Here is a 24,826-nt window from a genome sequence, read left to right as displayed (position 1 = left end):
GCCGTGGCGACGGGCTAAGCCGGGCCTGAGAGCGGCGGGCGCCGAGGGGCCGGGCGGGAGCCGACTCCGCGGCTCGGCGTTGCCGGGTGGGCATGCACAACAAAGGCGGCGGGCGACGCGTCCCGGGCGGGCTCCGCAGGTAGGCAGGTACGGGCGGCGGGCGGGTCCCTCTCGGCAGCCACTCCCGCAGGACGTATCCCCTCCGCTCTGCTGTGAGGGGAGGGTGACCGGGGAGCGAGCTCCTTCCTCAGCCCGGCCCCGGCCCCGCCGCACCTTGCGGACGCGGGGCTTCAACAAAGGCAAATGGCTGCGCGGTGGGGAGGGCTGCGGAACCGCTCGTGTAGCGTTTTATGATTTATCTGCGCGCTGGGTCTCGTTCCCCCGGTCCTACTCGGCGCCCGGCGCGGAGACCGGGAGCCGGGGGATACACGCGCTCCCTGAGCCCTTCCACAGCTGTCCCGGCTGACACCTGCTCGCTGCCGGGGTCCTGCATGTGCCCGCACCCCGCGCTCGCTCGCTTCTCGCCAGCAGCCGGGCTCCGCTAGCACAGCGCGGGCCGGAGCGCTCTGCCCGTGCCGTGCTGCGGGCGCGCCCGGCCGCTGCTCTCGGCTCCCAAAACTGCACCCGCAGGGACAGAGAGCTTAGCAGTCGGCGGGAGAGAGTCCTGGAAATGCCTGGAGGCTTTTTGTCCTGTGGAAGGTGGGATATCGTGTGCTGGTACGGTACTAGGCTGAGTTCAATCGTTGGGAAGGGGATGGCTGGGCAGCACCTGGCTCTTTAAATCCGCGAGGTCCCAGTGAGTCATTTCTTAATAAATTTCCATGTGATTTCAACTCCGAGACGCATTCTCCCAAATTCATAATAGGTTTTGATACCTAAGGTGTTAGCAAGGGCATCTGTTTGAATCCATAGAGGGAGAAGTTTTACTGCATTATTGAAAACAGAATTGCCTGGAGGAAAATGTCTAAAATCTCCTACCATTTACATTGACACTGCAGCAAAGCAGCGCTGGGTGCATCTACACTTTAGCCTTTCCTCATTTCCTAGTCATTGTTGCACTGAAAAGCATTATAAACAACTCTGTTTGTTGGTGTTATAGTAAGGCCTGAGGGCTTGCTAATGGTTTCTTTCACTCATGGCTCTCAAAATGCTTCACAGATATCAATTAAGATTGGGAGCACTGCTGCAAATCTGGGGAGGTTTTATTGATCCCAGTTTACAGATGAAGAAGCAGATAACAGACCTAGAACGGTTTAAGTCAAATTCAGAACCTAAGTACAGATTCTAAATCCTCTATTTAAGGTGCTCTTCCCCACCTTACTTTAAAAATTTTTCTCCTGATTTCACTGGCTGTTCCATGAGATGTTTTGGGCACTGTCAGCCACATATGCTCTGGGATTTTGAGATACTGCTCTTGCATATTGCCAAAAATGATGTGCCTTTAGTGCCATACTTTTGAGAATAATGGTTTCTGAATAAAACAAATCTCTCTTATTTGGTTTGTACTGAGGTCGAACCCAAGAGCTCTATCATGAACAAGGATGTGTTAGGCAAGGCATTGTGCATCCAGACAGCAAAGCATGCACAGAGCTGTTGAGCCAGATACAGAAAGCATGGGTGTCTGCTGTGGTTTCTTTGGTAGCCTCCCTCAAATAGAGGCATGGTCTCTCCTCACTAAGGCTCTTTGAAGGGTATAGTTCCAAAAGCAAAATAAGTGATTCCTATTGTGACTGCAACTGTGAAGACTCCTGATCCTAGCCTGGTTTTTGAGTCTGTCTACTTGCTTTCATGGCTCAGACAGGAGATGGACTGTGTTTGAAATCTGGTTCACATCCTTAGACATAGCTTATTGATCTCCTTTAAGGCCTTTAACCAGAGAACCCCAGCTGCAGTCTCAGATTTAAGGCTTGCCTCTGTCTGTTGAGCACTGTACAAGATAACAACGGTAGCCCCGACGCATTTATAAAGTTTTAATCTCCTTAAGCTTCATTTGTGTAAGAAAAGCTTACTGCAGACTAGGTGATCATGCACAGCTCCCAGTAGTCACAGAGGAAAGGGATAGGAATGCTTTTATGGATTTTCTGAGTTTATTATCTATTGCGTGCTTGCAGAGTCTGTTTTAAGTCTAACAAGATAGTCTGGAAATCCTGGTTTCTTAATATTTAAGTTTCTAGATCAAGTTGTACTTCAAATACAGCTTCCCCAACCTCAAACACCTCAGTGCTGCAGGTGCAAGAAGCATTGCTGATATAGGCAAGGCAAGATATAGCATCACAGTTGGTTTCCTTTGCAGTGTTTCAGAGGACAGTTCTTTTGGAGGAGATACAGCAAGCATAGCTCCAGGGCCTCTGTGGCTGGGCATCAGCCAATTACTGTCATATCAGATTAGCTCTATGGCACATCAGCACCCATTTATGTTAATACAGATGCAACGTGACTGTTCCATAGTATTGATGGAATCGTTATGTTTACAGCCCTATAACATGACTAATTGAAAGGGAGGTTCTGATTAGAAAATCAGGGGCTTTGAAGGTGATTTCTTCTGCAACTTTTCAATGGGCCAGTTTGGAACTAAGAAATTAACTACTAGAGTAGTATTAGTTCATAACACAGTAGGACATAACCCAGTTTTTGTTTTCCATTGGTGCAGGTACCTTTTTAGCAAGCTCTTGGGGGGAGAAGAACCTCTATCACAAAAGAAACAGGAAGATCTTAACAGGTTTTTTTTTCCTTGCCAGGATCCTGTTGCAATACAGCCTGTGCTACTGTAGCTGTTTCTTGGTCTATGACAAAAGACCTAACCTGCCTGTGCCCTGCAGGAGTATAGCCCTTGGAACCAGCCTAGAGGTTTCCTCAGCTGCTGCTGCAGTGAGCACATTCTCCTTGTCCAGAGCAGCTTGGCAGCAGCAGCCGTGGGTGTTAGTGAGATGAGGAGGTGTCACATGCAGCACTTCATAGCCAGGATTGTAAAGCTGTCCACAGCTTGATGAGTTTCCTGCTCCCATGTCACCTGCCAACATTCAAAGATGCACCTATTTGTCTTTAGGAATAAACTGGGCACCTCTGGCCAGCAAGTTTTGCAGTTCCTGTTCCATAATTAGCCCAGTCTCAGCTTCCATCTGTTTTACAGTTTGCAGCGGCCCTCACAGCTGGTTTCTGGCAGCCATTATCACCTTCCAGCACAGGAACAGCTTTAGCTCTGAGTCTTGGGAGGATGGACAAGTCTGGCAGGATCAGTGAGATAAGGAAAAATAACAAGGAGGTAGAAAACAGGTACATGGGCACAGAGAGGGAAGGTGGACTGAGAATGTACGTGACAAGGAGGGCAAAATGAAGTGATAGGTGGAAGGCATCACAAATCCTGAATCTTCATGGGAATCACAGACAAAGTGGGATGCGGAGGGAGTCAAGGAGCTCTGTGGCTTGTAGGAACCGGGTGAGAGATCTCTGCTGCCAGGGATGGATTGCATTACAGCTGCCAGCCCACTGCCCAGGCTTCAGGGCTGTTCAGCCACCCCGAGCCACTGCACAGGGCCATGCAGCATTTGTTATTTTCCAGACATCCTTCTGTAAGTTACAGCAACAAAGGGTGAGTATCTGTGGGAACTGTGCAGGAGTGCTGGGATCAGTAACCTTGTCCACAGTACTGTCCCTGCTAGGGAAGGGCCCTAGGAAAACCAGTGTCGCCACAGCAGGCACCAGCATCAGTTACAGGAGAAGGAGAGATTTGCTGCTCAAGGACAGAAAGGACAGTGGAAAGTCTGTGATTTCAGGAATTAGTTATGGAAAGCTGGGATCCTCAGGCTGAGGTAATAAGAATAGCTAGAGAATTAGGCAATTCCCATATTCATGAGATGACAGACTGCAGTCCCTTTGCCAAGGCTGTATTAAATACACCAAGGGGCAGAGGAGTTTTCTGGCATTGCTAACAGCTGCTTCAAGGTGAAACACAAGGGGAAAAAAAATCTCCACTGTCTGCTGATATTCACTTTGCCATGTAACATCTCGAGGCCTGGGACAACTCAGAGCCCTTTGCAGATGTTTTGGAACCTGTGTTTGAACAGTATATTCACATTCCAGAAATAACTTGTTTAGGGACAATGGTACCTGTCCTAAGGATTTCTCTCCAGAAAGAGACTAAAAGTTCTAAAGCTTTTGAAATAAACCCTCCTAGATGGGAAGTCAAGGAGCAGCAGTAAATTTTTTCTTATAAATAAAAATCATGGCTGTGTGTTTTTATCTAGAGAGAGTGTCTACGCCCTTGCCTTCTCTGCTGTTGAAATGCTTAAAGATATGTATAAGCAGAAATCCATTTTTCCTTTGGGATGCAAAACTTCAGCAGATGGTAGTGGGAGTTTGCAGGCTTACTTCTTTGTCTGTGCTTGCAGAAGCAGCCTGACACTGCACTAGGTGTGGATGCAATGCTAGAGCTGCTCCAGTCAGACACTGTGCAGCCCATCTTGTGGCTTCCCTGGCGTCTGGGAGCAGTGCTGGCAGTCTCCTGTCAGAAGTAATTTGTTTACCACACAGCAATCGTACTGTTTCTGTAGGCATGTTTAGGAAGCCAGTTAGCAACTGAAAGATGACAGTGGCTTTGACCACAGTCAAGTGATTTACAAGACTCAGAGTACACACAGCTGAAGTTTTCATGCAAGGTTCTTCCCCAAGGAAAAGGGAATTAAAGACCCTCAGACACTGAGCAGAGGCAGCTCCATTCAGGCCTAGCACGGAAGTGAGGCACATTAGTTTCTAGTGTCACAGCCTGTTGCAGCTCTTGTGTCAGTTTTATTTGCTGTCTTCCTAGCTTGTTGAAAGGACAACTTGTCTGTCATTGCCTCTATTCAAGTCATATCTTAAGGATCTTTACAATTCAAGCATCAATAAACACACCTTGCAAAGAGGTCTAGATACAAAGCAGTGGGCCAGAGTTTGGCTGGAGTGGAATTAGCGCTAGCCATGGCTGGTACTGGCAGCTGAGCCCCTTTGACCAACAGGGTGTCAGTGTCTAGTGATATCAGTCAGCTCTGTGCTGAAATACTGCTGTCATTCGTGGTGGTGTGGCTGATCCTTCAGCCTGCTTCTAGGAGTAGACAGAAGCAGCCCCTTCCAAGAGGAGGTCTGTCTTGAAAGACCCTTTCCAGGAAAGTGCCTTGTAAGAACCAGGGAGGTAACTGGTTCTCATAAAGGATCGATAGAGTTTCACTGCTAATCTGTGCTGTGGTAGTTTAACCTGAAAAAAACCCCTTAGGCCTGAACTGAGACCTGTCAGTTACAAGCAGATGAGAGCACTCCCTCAGGAGTCCTGGTTTGCGGTGCTTAACTGTTTTGCACTGATGTGCCCCATTTTTTTACCACAGCTGTTGCAAGAGCTCTGTTCTCTCTGGACAATAAGGGCTCAGGTTTCCACAACACAAGATAACCTGTCAGTAAGCCCCAGTGTGGCACTTCTCCTATTTAAGGACTAGATACAGCTTTGGAAATTGGTGCTTTATGATTGCAGAAGCCATACATGCAGTGGGGAAACCTCACAAAACAGTACTTCAGCTTCTCTAAAAGCTCAGTATCACTGAAAACAAGCATCAGCCAAAGTCACAGGAGAGAAAAAGAAGGAAAATCTGGTTTTGGAAGAGGAATGGGTAGGCCATGGACTCCTTTGTACTGATAAGCAGCCTCTGAGCTGATCAGCTTTTTAAGATTAAGGTGCATAGCTTGCTTCTTTGGTCTGCACTGGAGTTTTGGAACACCTTCCAACACATACAGGAAGAGTTGATATCTCATTCCTGGCTTTGAGAACCAGGTCTGCTAACTCAACAGCCAGTCCTGTTTCTCAGTGAGGATCTTCTGCCCTTTATTCTGGGCTGTGTTCTTACCTGGGTACCACAAAGCCGTGTTCCCAACAGAATCAGTCATTGCTTGTCTACACAGTACTGCAATATTTCTGGTCACATGCAAACAGTGGAGCAATAACTCTGCAACACTTTTTATTCTAGCTCTCAGCACATTCCTCAGGCTTTTCTTCATTAAAGCAGTAGCATGAAGTAAATCCATAAAACAGAGCTAACCCCACCAGCTGCAGGCACTAGCATAGCCCGCAACCACATCAGCAATGCTGTTCATGCTTACAGCAGTGCAGCATGCATTAGTGCATACTGTAGATATTTTTTTGTATAGGATGGCTTTTGACCTCCATAGGAAGAAGATCCCTACTCCCCCTGGCCTGTCCAGAGGGATGAGAGTCAAAAGCTTTATTTCTTCTTTGCCTAAAAGCCATTCTCCTACCTGTATCTTAACCTCCTATAAAGACCATCAAGGCACAGTCCCTTTTGAGTGAAGTAATATTCAGATCAAAACTCCAGTTATAGCTCAAGCTAACACTACCTTAAAAAGAAATCCCTCTGAAAAATATATAAATGTCATCCATATAGACTCAAAGTTGTTGTAATAAGAAAGGCAGATGGAAATTATATATCTGGAGAGAAGGTCTACTATACTCTGATGGAAATTAGAAAAATGAGGGAGGTTGGCTGCTAGATAGGTACTTATTAAGGGGCAGATTGCTATTTGTTTTCTTTGCTGGATTGTTTTGAAAGATGCAAGCACCTGTTTCCTGTTTTTGGTGAAATGTTGAAACACATTCTTTGATCATATGGCTGTGACTTTTAAGGTGCTTAAGACTTTTAAGAATGAGGCTTTTGTGCTGTTCATTGGTGAATTTGATCATGGTTACAGATATGTATTAATAAAGTGGTTGAACTTTTGAAAGGCATACTGAGGTAAGGCCGGGTCAAGGAGACCTCCACTTTTCCAGACAGTGAACAAGATCATAGTATATCTGGAAATACAGCTCTTAGTCCATGGTTCTGATGCCTTGAGAGGCTACCTAGAATAAAGGCTAGACAGTGTTAAAGGAATAATGTAGGTATTTATTAAAAGGCCTTCAAAGGATACACCTTGGGCAGTGCAAGAGCCCGACCATGGCTCCACCCAAGATGGACCCAAAATGGATGACTGGTCATGAGTTTTCACCCTTTTATAAATTTTGGTCCATTTACATATTTGGGTACAATTGGTACAATTACTGCTTCAGGTTATGAAGTCCCATTCTCCCAGATTGTTCTCCTCAATTCAGTGTTGTTTACACTTTTTGGGCCTGAAGCTGCAACAGTGTCCTTGGTTCTCAGGCTGGAAAAGGATTCTTTTGTATAACTAAACTGTGAAAAGAACTTGCTAACACTTTATATGAAGTTCAGAGTTATATATAGTAATGCAGTACAGAATCTGGAAAATACGAAAGCTAAAACTTAAGGCATCAGTTCCACCTACACGACCATAGTACAAGAACTTGTAAAACAGCATTAACAATCCACTTTGGATTATCTCTGTAGATTACCATAATTATTGTATGGTAAACATGTCCATGTGGAAGAGGCCTTAGCAGCAGTGTTATGTGTGCAGACTGGTGTATGCCACACATGGTATTTAGTAGCTGCATCATCCTGCTGATGTTGGCATAGCTGCTGTAGGTGGAAGCCATGCACGGGGTGGGGTGACAGGAGATAAGAGGTTCATAAAGGTGAAAGCTGGACAAGCATGCTGAGATTAAATCTTTTGCTACACACAATCTATAGGACTTCCCCAGACTGATTTGTTCCATCCAAAGCCTCTCTCTTTTAATGTCAGCTTCCAGCTCCTAAGCCCTATGAACCAAACTTTGCATTTGCAGCCCCTGCCACCATCTGTCACCATCGGTTGCCTTTCTGGCTGCTGGTGTGGCAGCTGCAGGTGCACCACTGCCTCATGCTGCAGTGCTGGGTAGTTGGACACAATGCTTTGTGCAGTGATGAGGAATGTGCTTCCTGTGCTTCACACATCTCCTTCCACTCAATAGGAATCAGGTGCTCGACTGAGCCACCACAGGCAGTAGGGCCTCACACAGGGTCAAAGTATCAAAGTTTGGGCAATGAGTGTTGCTTCAAGTTGAATTCCTGCCTTATAGCTCAGCTCCAGCTCATAATTAACACAGGAATGGAGCAGAGCTGTAATGGGTGTGCAAGTGGCTGTGGCTTTGGGGCAGGTGATAGTCCTTCTTCAGCTTCTTCATCAGGGATGTGTGTGGGTCAAAGGATAATAGGAAAGTGCAGAATGATGGGTTGAGAGTCTTATCAGGCAACAGGATAGCAGAAGATGCTTGTGGCAGGAAAAGGCATTTCTTTAGCACCTAAGAGAGTGTGTAGCAGGGGTGGCTGTGCCTAGGAGTAGGGAGGAGAGAGAAGTGCATACAAAGGCAGCAGGATAACACAGCAGGCAGGATGAGGTGACAGCCAGAGCTGATGAATGGCAGTTGTGTATTGTCTTGGGAAGTCCTTGAGTGGGAGCCCCACATGCAAATTCCTGGAGCTTTTGAAAGTCAGCACATCAAGCACCAAAGCAGCAGCCATGCAGCAGAATGCCTGGCTTCTAAAGAGGTTCTGAGGTTCTGCTCTTACCCTGTCCTATCATCTCTTCCCATTTTGCCATTCCTGTTGCTGTTGGAAATACATAGCATCTGGAAAAAACAATGCCCTTGTATAATGCCTTTGGCTTCAGGAGAGTTCCTAGTGTTGAATTCATCCCATAGATTTTAATTACTCTCCACTGTGATAGTAATGAGAGCCAGTGGAATTGTACTGATTTTATTTCCTTTTAATTTGTTATGATGCTCTGGATGCAGATTAACTTTCCTGGCTCGATACATATTATTGATTCATCCTGCCTCATGTTGTGGTAAATGGCTTGAAGAGGGGTGGACTGATTTCACACTAGCTTCTCCTGGTAGCTCTGTACCTCATGCAATGTCCTTCTCATGCTGGCAGTAGCCAAAATCAGGTATCCTTGCTTGCTTCCGAGCTGGTTGTTTGCATCCATGTAAATCAGGGTAAACACTAGCCTCTGGTACTGCTTCTCTGTATGCAGTAGCTGGAGTCTCCCAGCTGCCTTTCTGTTTACTGTACTGACTGTGAGGACAGGTTAGTGGTCATTTGGTGTAGTAGACAAGCCTACTCCTGGCCCAGCACACAGGGATGGTCCTCACCATCCTTGCCGATGAAGACTGTCCTGCAAGGAGAGGAGAGCTGCAGTCAGAGGTGTCTTCCAGCAGTGCTCCTCCAAGCACACAGCTGTCCAGGTAGCCTTTGGCAGTGGCCAGCCTCCTCCAGTTCCCATGTCTCTGCTGAGCATGGCTGATGGGCACAAGATAGCTGTGGGGGCATGGAGTAGCAGGAAGACACTTTTCCTCCTAGCCTTCCTCCCAGTGAGGGAACCTGATAACAAAGCTGTTTGTGTGGGAGTTCACCTTACTGAGGGATCCTCCTCCACTTTATTTGGAAAAAGACCTAGCACTCCTTAATGCAGAGTATTTAATGTATTTTTTCTCTAACATCACTGACATTATAATGGGGATGAGAAACTGAGCTTATGCTCTCTTAATACAAAACCTTAACAGAGATTGAGATCAGGAGGCTGAGACAGTATCTTGCTGCTTGTAACAGGGATGACTGCAAGATGATCTGCAGTGTCATGAGCAGGAATTTGCTCTACAGGCTCAGTGACACCCCTGGCTCAGTAGAGCCAGGCTGGGTGTGCCAGCACATTGGTGCAAGTGCATGACCAGTCCCAGCCAGGAACCACCTGCTATCTCTGCACCACACAACCTGCTGCTCCCAGCTGCTTGTGGTTTTCTGGGCCTGGCTGCAGACGTGGTGCTGCACCGAACTGAGTCAGTTCATGGTGCAGTGCAGTGCTTGGAAGCAGTAGGGGTGTCTTCTGTCCCCTGTGGTGTTCCTATCCTACATCATCTTGGATGGGAGAGATTGAAAGAAGAAAGACAGAAGTTGAACTCAGCAGTCCTGCTTCCCTCCACATCCCAGCCCATTGGCACAGACTGTAGCAGGGAGCCTGGTGTTCCAAGGCTCATCTTAGAAAGCTTCTTCGTCCTCAGCCATGCTCAGAACACTACTTTGTGGTATTCTAACTCTGTGTGTCCTTAGAGCATGAGACCTCTGCCCCTCACCAGGTCCAGAGGGACACTGACTGTATTGCATGAGTGTCACATCACCAATCAGAGGCCACTGGGTATCCAAATGCAGTCATTGCACTGCCAATGAGTGGCCCAACAGCTCAGTGATTATTGTCTGGTTGCTGATGATGGTTATCAGTGTTTTGGAGCCATTCCTTGGAGTAGAAACTGAACCTAGGCCAGAGTAGCTTTGCCTAAAATAAAAGTCTGAACAGTCCCTTCAGATGTGAAATGTTACTTGCTTCTCTTGCAAAATAATCCACCAGTTCTGTGGATAACTCTAATGCACAGGAACATGTGCACTGACCTGCAGCACTGGGCAAGATAAAGCAGTGAAGAGGTAAGTATCAGTTGGTTGTGTCCCACAGCTGACTTCAGTACTTAGAAGCCTATATCCAGTTAAAGCAGCCCAGTAATTAACGTTAATACGGTTGAGTCTGATCTTAACCTAGTGCATGTCAACATGGCTGTTGTAGCTGCAAAGGAAGGCTCAAATTTATCTGAGTGGGTTTGCTCTTGCACTCTTTATCTCCATCTTGCAGAAGATATATTTCCAAACTTTTCCATGTGTAATTTGTCCATAGAAGCATGGTGGCAGCAATCTTCTGTTTTCCTTGATCTCTAGAGATATTCTGTGCTCCTACCTGCCAACATCCTGCTTATGTGGGCCCCTGAATAGTGAGGGACTTCTCTCACCAGCTTCACGGAAGATACTGGGCAAAATATTTGGAAAATGCTTTATAGAAGATCAGAGAATAGCATTAGGCAGAAAAACTGAGGTGAATTGGGGCACAGTGAAAAGTGAGATACAGAGGATTAGATCCCAAACCTTATCGTCCTAGGGAGTTAGGGACAGAATCCTGCAGACCCTCAGCCATGGACATCCATTGTGCATTAGCCCAGCAGTGTCACTATGTCCTTGTACCTGGCAGCACTTCCCCAGGATACTTGGCATTTGTTTAGGAGGAGCAAAAGCTTTGGGGCCTAGTGATTCACCAGAGAAGGTGGTTATGCTGCCTTAGGCAGAGCAGTACAAATACACATTTTTGGCTTAGTTCCACCATATCCTTAGAGAAAATTAAAAAGCATTTAATATTTCCTTTTCATTTTGCTGTATAGACAAAGCCAGGTTTCACACTTAGCTGGGCCATCAGTGGCACTAAGTGTGCCTTCTGCACACCACCACCACCAAGGGCAGAACTGGGAGAAAGGCCCTTTTGCTCCCTCGCTTGTACCCCAGAGAACAAATGTGTCTCTTCAGGCAATTTACGAACTCTTTTGTGATCTAAGCCACTCCAGTGTCCCCAAAATTCTAGCCAGCTCAATTTAATCTATTTCTTATGTTAAAAGAAAACTGAAACAACAAACAAACTTTAAGAAAAATGTCTAAAGTTTTCCTACTCTTGATTTATACCACTTGCCTTCCTTTCTGCCTGGAATAAGAAGTAGGTTGCTTTGTGCCCTTCTCTAACTTTTTTGCATTGTTTAGGCTGGGAAGTGAAGTCTATCCCAGCTAAAACCAGGTGTATGTTTGAACAGGCTTCAGCTTCCACCCTTCCCCCAAAGGGTTTGCATTGAAATAGACTTTTAATATCTTCTTGAAAATAGTGGGATTGTGTTGGAACTGGTAAAACTCTTCTCTTGCAGTCCCTATCTCACAGAATCATTTGAAAGGAAAGGGCATTTCCTCCAGGATTTGTGATTTTGTGTTTTTCATTGTTGGCTTGGGTTTTTTATTAAAAAAATAAATAAAATCCTTTACTCTCACCTCTCAGTGGGAATTCCCTGAAGTACTCCCACCTGAGTGTACCTCAGGGATTCTGCCTTGCTTAGAGAAGATGCTATAAATACCAGCTGGTCTCCTGCCGGCACAAAGCAAAGGAAGCCACATGGCAAATGCTGTTGTCCATCAGGTCAGAGGGGCACTGTGCCTCCTACACCAGCTCCCAAGGCAATTGTGCATCATCACTCGTCAGCTGCCCTTTTCCATAAGAGGACAGATGACAGTTAAAAAATAAAGGCAAGAAAGGAGAAGAAGGAAACAATGATGAAAGATCACAAGCAGCTGCAAAGACAGAGCCACACACAGTTAGCTGATGGTGGGTAAAGAGAGACATGTATGGGTCATGGACTGGTCTTCTGAAACCATGGTCCTCTCCTTGCCCACATACCTGCATTGCCTTGCCACTTCAAAGGGGAGGGCACAGTGTCCCTCAGGGCACATGTCCCTGGGCCATGCCAGCTTGTGCTCAGACAGTGTGGCTTGGAGCTCTTACACTGGAGCACAGGTCTCAGAATTAAGTTAATTTCAAGTAACTACTCTTTAGTTTTAGGAAACCTTACCTGACTTTTCTTGGTTCTCACAGACTGCCAGGAGAGTTCTTGCAGATGCCGGAAGGTGCTTTATTTTGACTTCTTACAGGTAATACAGCTGAAACACAGGAATTTGAGTGTCCTCTTTCAGGAGAGCAGGGACCAGACATCAGTCTCATCTGTCACCAAGTTACAGTTTGTTCACAGCATCTCCCACTCTGCAGCTGTGAGAGTTTCAGTATTTGCTTCATTCACACACTTCAGGGTGAGAAGTCACAACTTCAGTTTTGTGGCTTCTCCAGATGATCTTAACCTATGTCCACAAAAAGCTCAGGAGTGTGAATCAATGTCCTGTGACCTCCTGCAGAAAGGCAATTAACAGACAGCAGGAAGAGAAAGTGCTGCCTCCATTTCAAGGCAAGGTCGAGTTGGCCTTAATTTTTAAAACACTTTCACAAGTGATTGATGCAGCAGTATTTTTGGAGAGGAGAGGAAACAGTCTTCTGGTGCTATGTTAAATGTCCCATGATGACAGTGGTACATCAGAGTATGTTTACCAACATACTTCAGTCACTTGAGGCCTTGCTAAAATCATCTGCTCTGGCTGAAGCAGGAATGCCGTCTGGAAGTAAAATCTGGCTTGAGGAAATCAACAAGGCATCACAATCTCTGTATTCATTAGGATCTGAAGTCAAAGGCTATCTTGTGTCCAACTGTGTTAATAATCTAGAGGTGCTGTACCATCAGCACCTCACAAATTCCTAGGTGCCTGGTGGGGGACAAAGGAAGGCAATGACAACCAGAGAGGGAGCTGAGAATAGTAGTGGCTGTGAGGCCAGTTTCTGTCATTACCAGCTGGAAAGAGAGAAAGCAATGCACTTCAGGGAGGATCTGTAGCTATGGATAGTGGAGACCCCATACCAGCAGCTGGGAAGACGGTATATGTTCATTACATTAATTGGTTTTTCCTCTTTGTTTATTAACTACAATTCCTCTGACCTCTGCAGGAGGACATACAGGAAGAGGAGTATCAGCCATCTTATTACAGTGCCTTATTTTGCTGCTGCTTTACGTGTTTATCAAAGGTTTTACCATTGATATCAGTGGGCTTGAAAAAGAGCTCTTGGTTCATGAAATGGGACCAGATTAAGTTAGCAGGATTCTGTTCAGGGCTTCTGACATGCTTCCAAAATCCAGCCTGGCCATTGCCCAGGCTGTGGGTAATTTGATTGTGCTGGTGCTGACAAAAGCTCTGAGCAGTAGCAGAGATTGCACCTCAAGATCTGTGTACTCAAATAGTAGTGCCTACTTCTTAGTGTAGCAGGCTGATTTATTTTCAAGCATAATGATCAGAAAAGCAAGCCAGCACCCTCAGACATCCCTAGCTTGTGGTGAATACTGAAAACTAAACCTGATTCCAGTAAGAATTGTGAAAAATTGAGCCATTATATTCTGCGGAAGTTGATGGCTGAGAAAGAATGTTTCATGCCCTGGCAAGTATCAGTGACATTAGCAGGCTGGCTTCTATATGAGAGACGTGGGTGATTTTCACAGCTGGATGACCTCAGCACCAGGAGCTAGAGCCTCTCACTTCACATGGAGAAAGCCCTTCAATCTTTAACTAGCCAGTCTTTGACTTCATCTTATTTAAAGATTTTAGGCACTGCGCAGTGCTAAAGAGGATCTTGCTGAGCTCCTATTACCTCAACAGCAGCTGATATGTAATGAATTATTCAAGACTAGCCAGTTCCTTCATCAATTTTAATAAATCAAGTTTTCTACCATGTTCTCAGCAGTGCTGCCAGCTGGGATATGATGAGGTAAGCCCATTATTTCTTGGGGCTTTTTTCATTTGGTCCAGGTTTACATACCTAAGGGCCTTGGTAATAACCAAGGGATTAGCAGCAGACAGTGCTAACTTGGAGGAGATATACAATGAGCAGAAGAGACGAGAACTCCCCCAATCTCTCAGGAGATCACAAAGCTTTGTCTTTGCACAGGAAAGATGGCTTTGCATGTACAGAAGCAGACTCAGCTGCTACATGCTGACCCCCAGAGCAAAGTGTAGCCCTTCAGGCAGATGGCCTGGACACCACAGCAGCTGTGAGGCACTTCCCATCTTTCACATGGACTCATTCTCGTGGAATTGTTCCTACATCTCTAATATTTCCCCAGGGCAGGCACACTGTGATGTTTATGAACCAATCTCATTTAGGAAGCACCTATGTGCATCAGCCATCAATGTAACACATGCAGGCATTGCCCTGCACTACTATTAATGCATACACAGCTGTTCATGTAAACACAAACAGCATCTCTCCTACACCGGAGAAATTCCATCCAGGCTGTTGATAAACTTCTTCAGAGCAATAGTTCCCACAGCCAACACTGAGCTGAGCTGGTGACTTGTAAAGTGTCTTTCCCTGAGCTGCTCAAACTCAAAAACACAAAATGCTTCCTGACACTGAAGCATTTGTAGCACTTTCTGTACGTCTCGAATAGAGAGGAACACACTTCTCTCTGTTCATTATCAATCTCAAAATTGGTCATCCTGTTTTTTTGCTTCTCTCCTGGCCACATAGGAACTAATTTCATAATGGAGTCAAAAGCAAAAAGGTGCTCTTCATCCCCAGTAGAACTTATTTTTATTACATTGTGCTGCACTGCATAAAGAGGTAAGAAAGGAAGAAATGGATCTTTCTCTTCTCTGTATACTGCAGGTCACCCAAGGTAGGGTATTTCTCCAGCCCAGGTCTTGTAGAGGATTTAGCACTTACGGTCCTTATCCCTCCTGTACACATGACAGGCAGTTTTTACTGGAGAGAAGTAGAGCATTCAGCCCAAACCCATTTCTACTGTGGCTGCATCCAGCTCTGACTTCTTGTATTTGGAGAACTTTGAATACAGTTCAAAGTATTCATTGTCCTGAGGACACAATCAGATAGCTACACTTTGCAGCACATGCAAGGAAGGCAGAAATCTCCATAGGTGCTTTTATAATCACGTATTTTAGGAGTGGGAAGATGAACTACTGAGGAGGAGAGAGGCTGGACACAAGCAATGCTAAGAATGAACTGTTTACAGTCCTGGTGATAAATTCAGTGCATGGATTAGTCCATGAGTATCTAACCTGCAGCATCCCTATGGTACATCCTCTCATGAATGTGCTGCTGGTGAGGCATCCAAGCACAGGGGTTTATCTACAGAGCTGGCACCAAAGCTCAGTTTGATTGATAGATGAAAGACAGACCTTGCTGAAGGAAGGTCACAGTTATGAGAGATTTATTGATTTGCTCTTTGGGGATGCACCATAAAAGAATAACACCTAATTGTGAGAAGTATGAGGGTGGCTCCTGACAGTATATTAAATAGCAATAGCTATATATCTGTTTCAAGAAGTAGGAGGGATGTTTTCAGATCCTGCAACCATTGCACCTGCTGGCTCTTCAAGTCTGCCTCACACAGACATAGGGCTGTTTCCCATGCCTAAGCTGTTCACCCTAATCATCACACCCCCCCACTTCATTTTTGGAGTTACACTACGCTGTTTTTTTGGACCCAAAGTATTTTAGCTCCTTTATACCACCATTAATCCTGAAGCTCTTTAATTCTCCCTATGTCTTTTTTTTCCCAGTCAATTTTGTGCTTTTGTGCTTTTGCTTTGTGCAATTCTTAGCTTATTTTTATTTTCAACTTTCCCAGTGTTTACACACATGCTTGTTTTCACCTTCCCAATAAAGAAGAATCCTATTTTTTTTTCAAACCAGTATATTTAGTTTCCTCAGCCACAGGACTGTGGCTATTTGAACATTTATGGGGGAAAATGTTCCCAATTATAATTTCTATTTTTTTACTCAAATTTCCCTTTATTACCCGGCTCAGTTGTTTCCAGCTGTCTGAACCTGACATTTTAGAGTTGTAATGAGGGGTAATTGGTTTGCACTGGGCTCTGTTTGCACACAGCAAATGTAACTGTGTAGTGATCATTGGTAACTAAGCAACCAGTTATGTTTTATTTCTGTGATCAATTCCTTGCTATATGTCAAGATTAAGTCTAACACAGCATGTGTCCACAAGGGATACAACAATTTGTGGAGTTAAGAACCCATAATCTAAAAGACTAAGAGCAACAGCAGCACAAGGCCCCTGACTTACTTCTCTGACTACAGTCTCTTAGAGACATGGAACCTTTTTCTTTCAGTGCATGGGAAAGTTTAATGATCTTAGAGTCTTGATGGTTGAGGTAGAAGAAGTTCATTGGCTGCCACATTTTATTCCTGCAATTCAGTCAGTGACAGCCAACCTCTCTTTACCCTTTATCTGTTACAGCAAATTGTTAACATTCAGAAGCTCTCTTTGCTAGTCAGAAGGTCAAGTGTGACAGGCTTGAGTTGCTTTGCTCCTATATCTTGGGAGGTCACCCAGTAGTGGTCACTGCAGGGGAGCTTCAAAAACTTGATTTTCTACTCACTCATTTTATGGGGACATTTGATTCTTCTATTTAACTGTGGATAGTACCAATTTCAAGGGCTTGGAAAACTTCTTGTCATGAAGCAAGTAAGGATGGACATCTCCAGGAAGTAAGGTGAGGTAGAAGCCAGACAACAGGGCAGGTTGAGATAGGAACCTTGGAAAGAGGTACAGTCCCACTGCACCTAAGCAGGAAGGAGAGAGTGGGTCCCATAATTGGATATTTTTTCATCCAACAGGTCCCAGAGAAACCTGTAGTTCCAACACATCTCTGATGTCACCCAAGAATTAAAGCCAAGCAGGTCAGAACAAGCATACACAGCATAAGCCATGTAAGGGCCAGGGCAAGGGCTTAAATGCAGCTCCCAGGCCAACGGGTGGCAGGAGCAAGGGTGAAGGTCCGAGATGAGGTTGGTCAAGGTAATTAGAAGCAACTGTACAGCAGCCCTCAGCCTAAGCTTGAATCTGCTCTGCTACCCAAATTCTGTTCCAGAGGGATCACTAGGAGACATTTCATAGAAAAGAAGTCCATCTTAGCTTCATGCAGGAAAGAAAACATGGTCCATCTGGAGCAGGCTGTAGCAACTCTTCCACCACTGTCTATCTACAGCAAATGTTGCGTGGTGCTTAGAAAGAAATCTTTAGAAGCTCCATCTCCAGACTCAGTTTGCAACTTATCCTTGTTGCTGCTTGCTGAAGAGAGCCATATGGATTTTTTACTGAAGTTGCATAAATGCTAATATGCAAGTATATTTAGAGGTGGCATATGGGCAACAGTAAATGGAAATGAGTGAGGTTTTTGGTTCAGATTACACAGGCAAGTTCAGTGAAGCAGATGTGCCCCTGCATTAGTCAGGAAGCTTCATTATCTGGAGTCCCAGATTCAGATCTTGATTGGGTTTTTTTCTGCACTTGCTTGTGCTGGCTGACTTTGTCAACAGTACTAGTGTTTGCCAGCAGATGTAGAAAATCTTGAAGACTTCAGCCATTGTAAAAAAAAACCCCACAACATACAGTCTATCTGGGTTATACTGTAGACCAGTCAGAGACAGCAGCCTTTATTCTTTGGGGTCCTGTAGGTGCAAAGGTACATGTCAGAGTTATCAATTTAGAAAAGTTGTGTTGTAGTCTAGTAGTTGACAGAACAGCCTTCTATAGCTAGTAGATGTAAGAGATTGTTTGTTTGGGGTTTTTTTTAATCCTTGCAGGAAACCAGAAAGTCCTGGGTTTGTGACAGTTTATGGGCTTCAGTGTCCTCTGTCAGGGAGAGTGACACGATTCATACTGGCACAGTATGTCACAGCTCCTGTTGTGCCTTCCTCAGTCAGGGAGCAGGAACATTCCTGTTCTCAGGCAACAGGTGGATCTGAAAGTTTTGGACTGAGTCCCATCGGCATCAGATAAGCTGATATCTGCATAGAACTGACTGTGTTAAACCATCTCCTACTTGACTCTTTTTCTGTTTTTCAGTGTTTGGGGAATTTCTTCATAGAGCCTCAAGGAAAAAAAAATCCAAGTTGAGCAGAGATAGAAATTTTTCATGAAGCTGTAGATAAGGCATCCCCTTTGATGATAATACCACAGTTTTGTCTGCTCTGATTAAAAGGTTAATTAGATTTAGACCTCTTATGCACAAAGAAAAAATGACAGCATCCTGACAGATTTTTACAACTTGCTCAGAGGTTGTCTCACAGCTAATCCACTTACAGCTAAGTGACTGTGGTCACTACAGTCCCCTCTTCTGTCACAGCCTGATGCCTCTTTTTTACAGCCTCACCTGCACATTAAACAGCAGCCATAAAGAATTTTGCCACTGGTCCTGCCAGCTGATGAGTCCTTTTTAAAGCCTACTCATTGTATCGTGTGCATTTCTCTTTGCCTAGGGAAGTTGTTAGCTTTGAATGTCACCCAGTCCTATGGAGGCAAGTGGGAAGATTGATTATGTTGGCAGCAATCCATCCATCTGTTCATCTGCCAACCCTAATGTTTAGCTTTTCAAGCTCCCAGTTGTCTTAAATAATGCTGACCTACTGGGTCTGGGGTGGGAAATGTCACATAGCTCATTTAGTCTTCCATTTCTTAAGTGGTAATTAAACTTTCTGAGGTGTTACAGATATATTCAGGAATTGTTGATGGACAGTACTTATGAAGTTGGGGTTAAATTCTTTTCTGAGATACTGTGTTGCATGAGACTCTTACCACAATGTTGGCTGTAGCATCTCCACTCTATCTTCTCAGAGTACTCCTTAAAAAAGGTGTTTGCAAAGGATTGGTGTCTGTTTCCAATGAGCAGTTAGATGTCTGCATGGAAAATTGTTTCCTCTCTTGATTGGTATACAAAATTATATGAATAATGTGGTTTTGCCTCCTTGCTATGGAGCTTTGGGTAGGTGTGTGTACTTTGTGACAACCACAAAGGCTGCACATGTTGGGTGCTGTGTTATTTAAAAAAAAAAAACAAACCTGGCTGGTGGCCTGCAGCTCTGCCTTGATGCTGTTGGTTCAGTTTTTAGCACTACTTTGGTAAAATAAATGTGCATGCAAGAACTCTCATCAGCTACTATGATCTGCGTCTTATTCTTTCCCAGTTGCTAGAAGAATAAAGGTAAACAAGAATGTAGTGACCTTCATTAGGCTCTTGGAATATTTTGCAAAATGGCATGGAAGTAATGATACCTAACTCAGGCTGTGAGAACCCAGAGCTGGTTGGGAACTGCCAGCTTCAGACCCTGCAGCAAATTACTGGCAAAGGAAGTGACATGGAGTGTCTTGTCATTATGGATCCATGGTGGGTCTTCATCCCATTTAATGTCACAGGGTCTGTATGATGTATCCAATATTCAAGACCAGCACCACATGGAGAAGAAATCTGATTCTCTATCCTTCTCCATTACTCTCTTAGGAAGAGCTGCAAAATTGCTGCATTTCTTCTTTTCTTCACCATGTTACAACCTGCACTGCATGAAGATGCATCTTGCACAAAGTATTCAGTACATCTGAACGAACAAAACTGTTTTCTTACAGCTTTAAACAAAGGGGCGTGTCCTGCCTCCTCTTACATTACCTTTCACTGTAGTGTAGAGTCTGTCAGAAAACCAAAAAGAAAGAGTCCCATGGCAGTGTTGATAAGTTAGAATATATATAGTTAGGAACATCCCAAGAGTGTATACACTGGTATTAACCAGTCTTAGAATTTGTTTCTTAATGATTACTTTAAAACATCTCCAGTTAGCCATGACATGACGTGTCTAGGAGAGATTTGAGTGTGGTGAGAAGTCCCATGGATTTCTACTGCCTCCACTCTGATCTCTCCATGAATGCCCAGCTGATGTAAAATACAGCCCAGAGTGATTCTCCTATCTTGAATATATCTGATGTGTTTTGAGAAATCTTAGGTGACCAGCTGTTTAGAGCAAATCACACTAGGAAAGCTGTCCTGTGGAATGTGTGTTCCTCCCAGTGTGATGGGATTTGTGCCTAAAGACATTTATCCATGCACCTCCATTGGAGGAGCCCAGAGGTCTAGCCCAGTCCAAATGCCATTTCTGCTCAGCCCTAAGCTGATCTGGACAGTTCACTGCCTGTTGTATCCCTGCAGTCACAGAATTGTTTGCAGAAAAGTAATAGCTGCAAATACAGCAGAACAGCAGTTCCCTATAGGCAGAGATCCTATTTCAAGAAGCTTTTATGTTCCTATCACCTTCTGTCTCCCAGTACAGTAAACCAGCTCCTGTCCTTGTCTGTCCCTACCTGTTCATGGTGGTACCTCCTTTCTTCCACCCTTAGTACTCACAGCTCTCCACTCCCTTGCTCCTAGCTGGGGAAAAGGCAGGACACTGCAGCTGGGTCTGTGCTCTCCACCCTGGCCAGCAGTAGGTCAAGCAGAGCACTTAGGTGTGCTAATTGCAAGTCACAACATTTCCTGCAGGGAAGACATCAACTGGAGTTTTCTCCAGCCATCAGTGTTCTAAAGCCTCTCCTATAGACAGGCAGGCAAGAGGAGACAGAAAAAGAAAATCCAAGTAATTTCCATAGCTAATTGAAATGGAGGGGAAGAGGTGCAAATCCAGTTTGAAAGGGCAGTCTTTGCTTTGATAATCAGCTGAAGAAATAAATTACTGGATCATTGAAGAATATGAAACAAAAGCAAGTAAATGATGCTGTCAGTCAGATCAAAGGGTTGCTATACAAGAGAGACCCTCTGTCAGTGCAGGTCCAGCCTCCATGTGCTTAGGAACCTTGCCTGGTAAATTTGATGAACAGCTGCATGTAATGTAGAGAAAGGAACTGAATTTTTCTCTTGGGATCTGTTCCTGATGTAAAGTGCTTTCAGACTAGGGATATCAAAAAATGCAAAAGAGAGGGGCAGGGTAATTTTGTTTCCAGTTCCTGAGTTTACATAGAGGCAAAGGATCTGAACAGACAAATAGAGGGACATCCATTGAATCTGATCTGCACTGTGGCATTTACTGGCAAAACTATCTATGTAATGGTATATAGATAATGGTATATAGATAGTGCTCCCCTGTGGATATAGTTCTTCTGTAATAACAGATCCAAACGAATAAAAACTTTCTGGATTAAGAGTGCCCATCAGGTGATGGAGTGATACATGCCTGGACTGGTACTACTGTTAGGAATAAAAGGTTCTTTAGTAAATTTGTATGTACTCCTAGACATAAAACAAAGCAGAAAAGATAAGAGTCTTTTCTAAGACAAAAAGCATACTGTAAAATTTGCTAATCCTACTAAAATCTCCCCCAAAACAAGGCATCTTGCAGTTTGTGCACTCCTTGGTGGGTTTAGACAAATAGCATCTGTACAGAAAGAGGGAGTTCCACTGGAGCTCTATCACTTCTTCATTAATGTGCCACCAACCTGAATTAGGAATGATTTTCCCAAAGAAAGAAAGGTCAGAGAGAAGTGTTATTTTAGAAAGATGGCTCCTGTGCTCCAAGTCCCAAGAACACTTGTGCAAAGTGAAAAGACCCAATTGTGACTGGAGCCCAGCCTGTCATTTCCGGTGGTCAGTCGGTTGGGATGAAAGGTTGCTCTGAACTGCAAAGTAGGAAAACCAAGAGAGAGCCCATGACACCACCTTCAAAGAGAGCCCAGCACTGAGCCTCAGTAAAATAGAGCAAAAAACTGCAACAGTGGCTTTTCCACGCTTGAAACAGCTCTGGAGAGTCAGGGGGCTCCCAGTGGGCTATCGAGGCAGCTGAATGAAATTGTCACTTGCGATGAGGCATCCTGAGAGCTGGGGGAAATCCTGGCTCTGTGCCCACTGGCACAGGTCCAAGTGATTTCACCAGAGCCAAGATTTTTGCTCTGTATGTGAAATGAATTGCCAGGGTGAAGCTGCAAAAGTAATGCCAAGTAATGAAATCCACTTTCAGCACTGTACCTCTGCACCAGAAGAATCCTGATGCAAGCAAGAGTGTTTGCTCTGGCTCTGGAGAACACTATGCTGTTCTTGTAGGAGGCAGGAGGAGGCAAGAGGTGTGAAGAGCCACTAAATTCATCAAGTATGTCACATAACTGCCCATTTGTGGGCAAATTCACATTTTTGTTGACCTTTTTTTTTTTTTTTGTTAGCTATTGCAGGATTCCCACCAGCACCACAGACTATCCATCAATATCACCATAGCAACAAGAAATCATTAATGGTATCCTGTCTTTTGACAGTCAGAATCTACAGGGTGCTGATCTGGGTGGCAAGCCAACACCATCAGTTTCAGTGAGAAGGAGCTCAGGGTCTCTTGTGGATTCAATCCTTCCATTCTCCATCCTCTGCATCTCCCCAGAGAAGTCCTGCATTGTGTAATGGCAATAAGGGACATATTTCTTCCCTTAGCAAGTCCTGTGCAGTGTGTGCTTAGGGAACTGCTGCCAGGAAAAGGTGGGGCTGGATTTGTTGCACAAGTAGGGATAAATGTGCCTCTCTTGGGTTTGTTTGCACGGCGCTGTGGTTCTGAGAGACACTTTACATTGCAAATAAGCAACTTATCCTGTAAACCTCCAGGGAGTTCAGAGCAAAGCGGGAGGCTTGGGGGCCAGGAAAGGGGAATGGCAGGCTAAACTGTGAGGAGAGATAAAAGACATGTCATATAATTCTGCTAAATGGTGAAGGAAGGGAAATTCTCAGCAGGTGTAAATTAGCATTGACAAGCAATACTAATTTACACCCAGCACATGGTCTGGTCCACAGTTTAATCAGCTGAAAAGCATCAGCATCTGAAAGGGAGGGGGTTGTTTAGAGAGGCCTGTGGGAGGAGTTGAAAATCTGTGAAAAAGAAGAAAATAAATTCTCTTTGGTAGGTAGGGAAGAGCTTGTGATGTTCCTTGAGACTGATGCAGAGGTGGAGCCTGACCAGCTGCCTGTCAGGACTCCCACTGCCTCATGGTGGGCAGCATGCAGTGCTGGACCTTCTGAGGATGCATCCCTCAGCTGAGACAGGTGGCAGGCACAGTCCTGCCTGGTTTTCTGTAGAAGCAGTGCCTCCAGAGGCAAAAGAACAGGAAGTGTTACTGCCTGCGGCCATCCACACCTAGCCAGGACTACTGGTGCTTCTGTCATCCATATTTCCTCATGGCAAACCTGCCTCTGCCAGCAGTATGACACAGTGCCTGACAGCTTTGGGATGTAACCACACAAGGTGTAGGATGAGATCATACATCTCCCTCACCGTCCTCAACACCTCCTTCCTCCCTTATATCTCTTTCCGATCTCACATGTGGTGCTGGCATGGAGGAGCTCTGCTCATCCACCTACCCTAAGCTTTGGGGAGTGCTGGAATGGCTTCCAGTGCAAAGCTAATGAACTGAGATCAACAGAATTAAGTTGTGGGATTTCTTTCCCCACTAATGAGATGAGAACCAAGGTTCATATTGCCTGGTTGGAAAGACTGATGCAGTAAGCCACTAGTGCATTCAGAGTTTAACATTTGTGGCTGTGTTGCAAAAAACATTTTCCTAGTACAAGGAAGGGAGTAGGAACTTTGACGTACAGCTTATTCTTAGAATTAGGGTGTGATTTCTTTCCTGTGGCCTATGCATTTTAAGGATTAGGTTGAGACTCTTGGGACAATCTTAGAACAAGGAAGAAGGAATACTTTCAGCCACCCTGAGGGAGCCAACTGCACAGGACTGGTTTTCTGTTGTCCTTCTTGGACCTGTGGAAGCAATGTAATAGGGCATGGAAAGTGCTGTGTTTCTGTGTGCCTCGTGGTCATGGATTGCTAGTTCAGCCAGGGGTATATCCACCCTGAAAGAAATCCAGCATCATGACTCAGGCCTGCAAATCATGAGATTAACTAACGAGTTAAATGACAATATTAAAACAGGACTTGGTTTTATTTTTCCCATTAAGTGTGACTTGGCTTTTTACCTCTCTCTTGCCAGAAAGTGGATGAAAATGGTGAGTTGAAATGCTGGTCTTCAGTGCACAAAAGATGGCAACATTCAGCTTAGGTGAAGGCTCTATTGCTCCTCCCATGCTGCAAGGGGAAGGGAGAAGTCAGCCCTTTCCTGCTACTGGCTTGATTTACTTCTCCCTGTCAGTTCTTATATTCAACTGACCCATTGTGCCGTGCTTTTTTTGCACTGTCCCTTCTGCCTTCCCCAAACACATACAGAGAGGATCAAGACAGTTTTAGATTATCTGAGGCATAGTTCCCCACCTCATAATTTTTCAACTGCAGCCATGCTCCATCTGCGTTGCTCTTTCCAAAAGGATGTGCTGTGACCACAGCTGGAGGCAGAGCACTGGGCTGGCAGTACTGGGCTGTCTCACAAAGGTGTGTGAGTCATTGACTGAGTGTAGCAGAGCTGGGCTGGGGCACACCTCTGGCAAGGAGCTGGAGAACAGTCTGGAGCTGGCACTGGGAAGTCACAACTGATGCTGGACCCTTTGCTGGGACTGAGCTTCAAGTCACAGCCTTAACGTTTTCTTCTCCCCATTTCCCAAGAAATAACAAATTCACTTGTAGC

The sequence above is a fragment of the Cinclus cinclus genome, chromosome 9, assembly GCF_963662255.1.
Source record: "Cinclus cinclus chromosome 9, bCinCin1.1, whole genome shotgun sequence".
Lineage (NCBI taxonomy): Eukaryota > Metazoa > Chordata > Aves > Passeriformes > Cinclidae > Cinclus > Cinclus cinclus.
Note: the sequence above shows the minus strand (reverse complement) of the source record.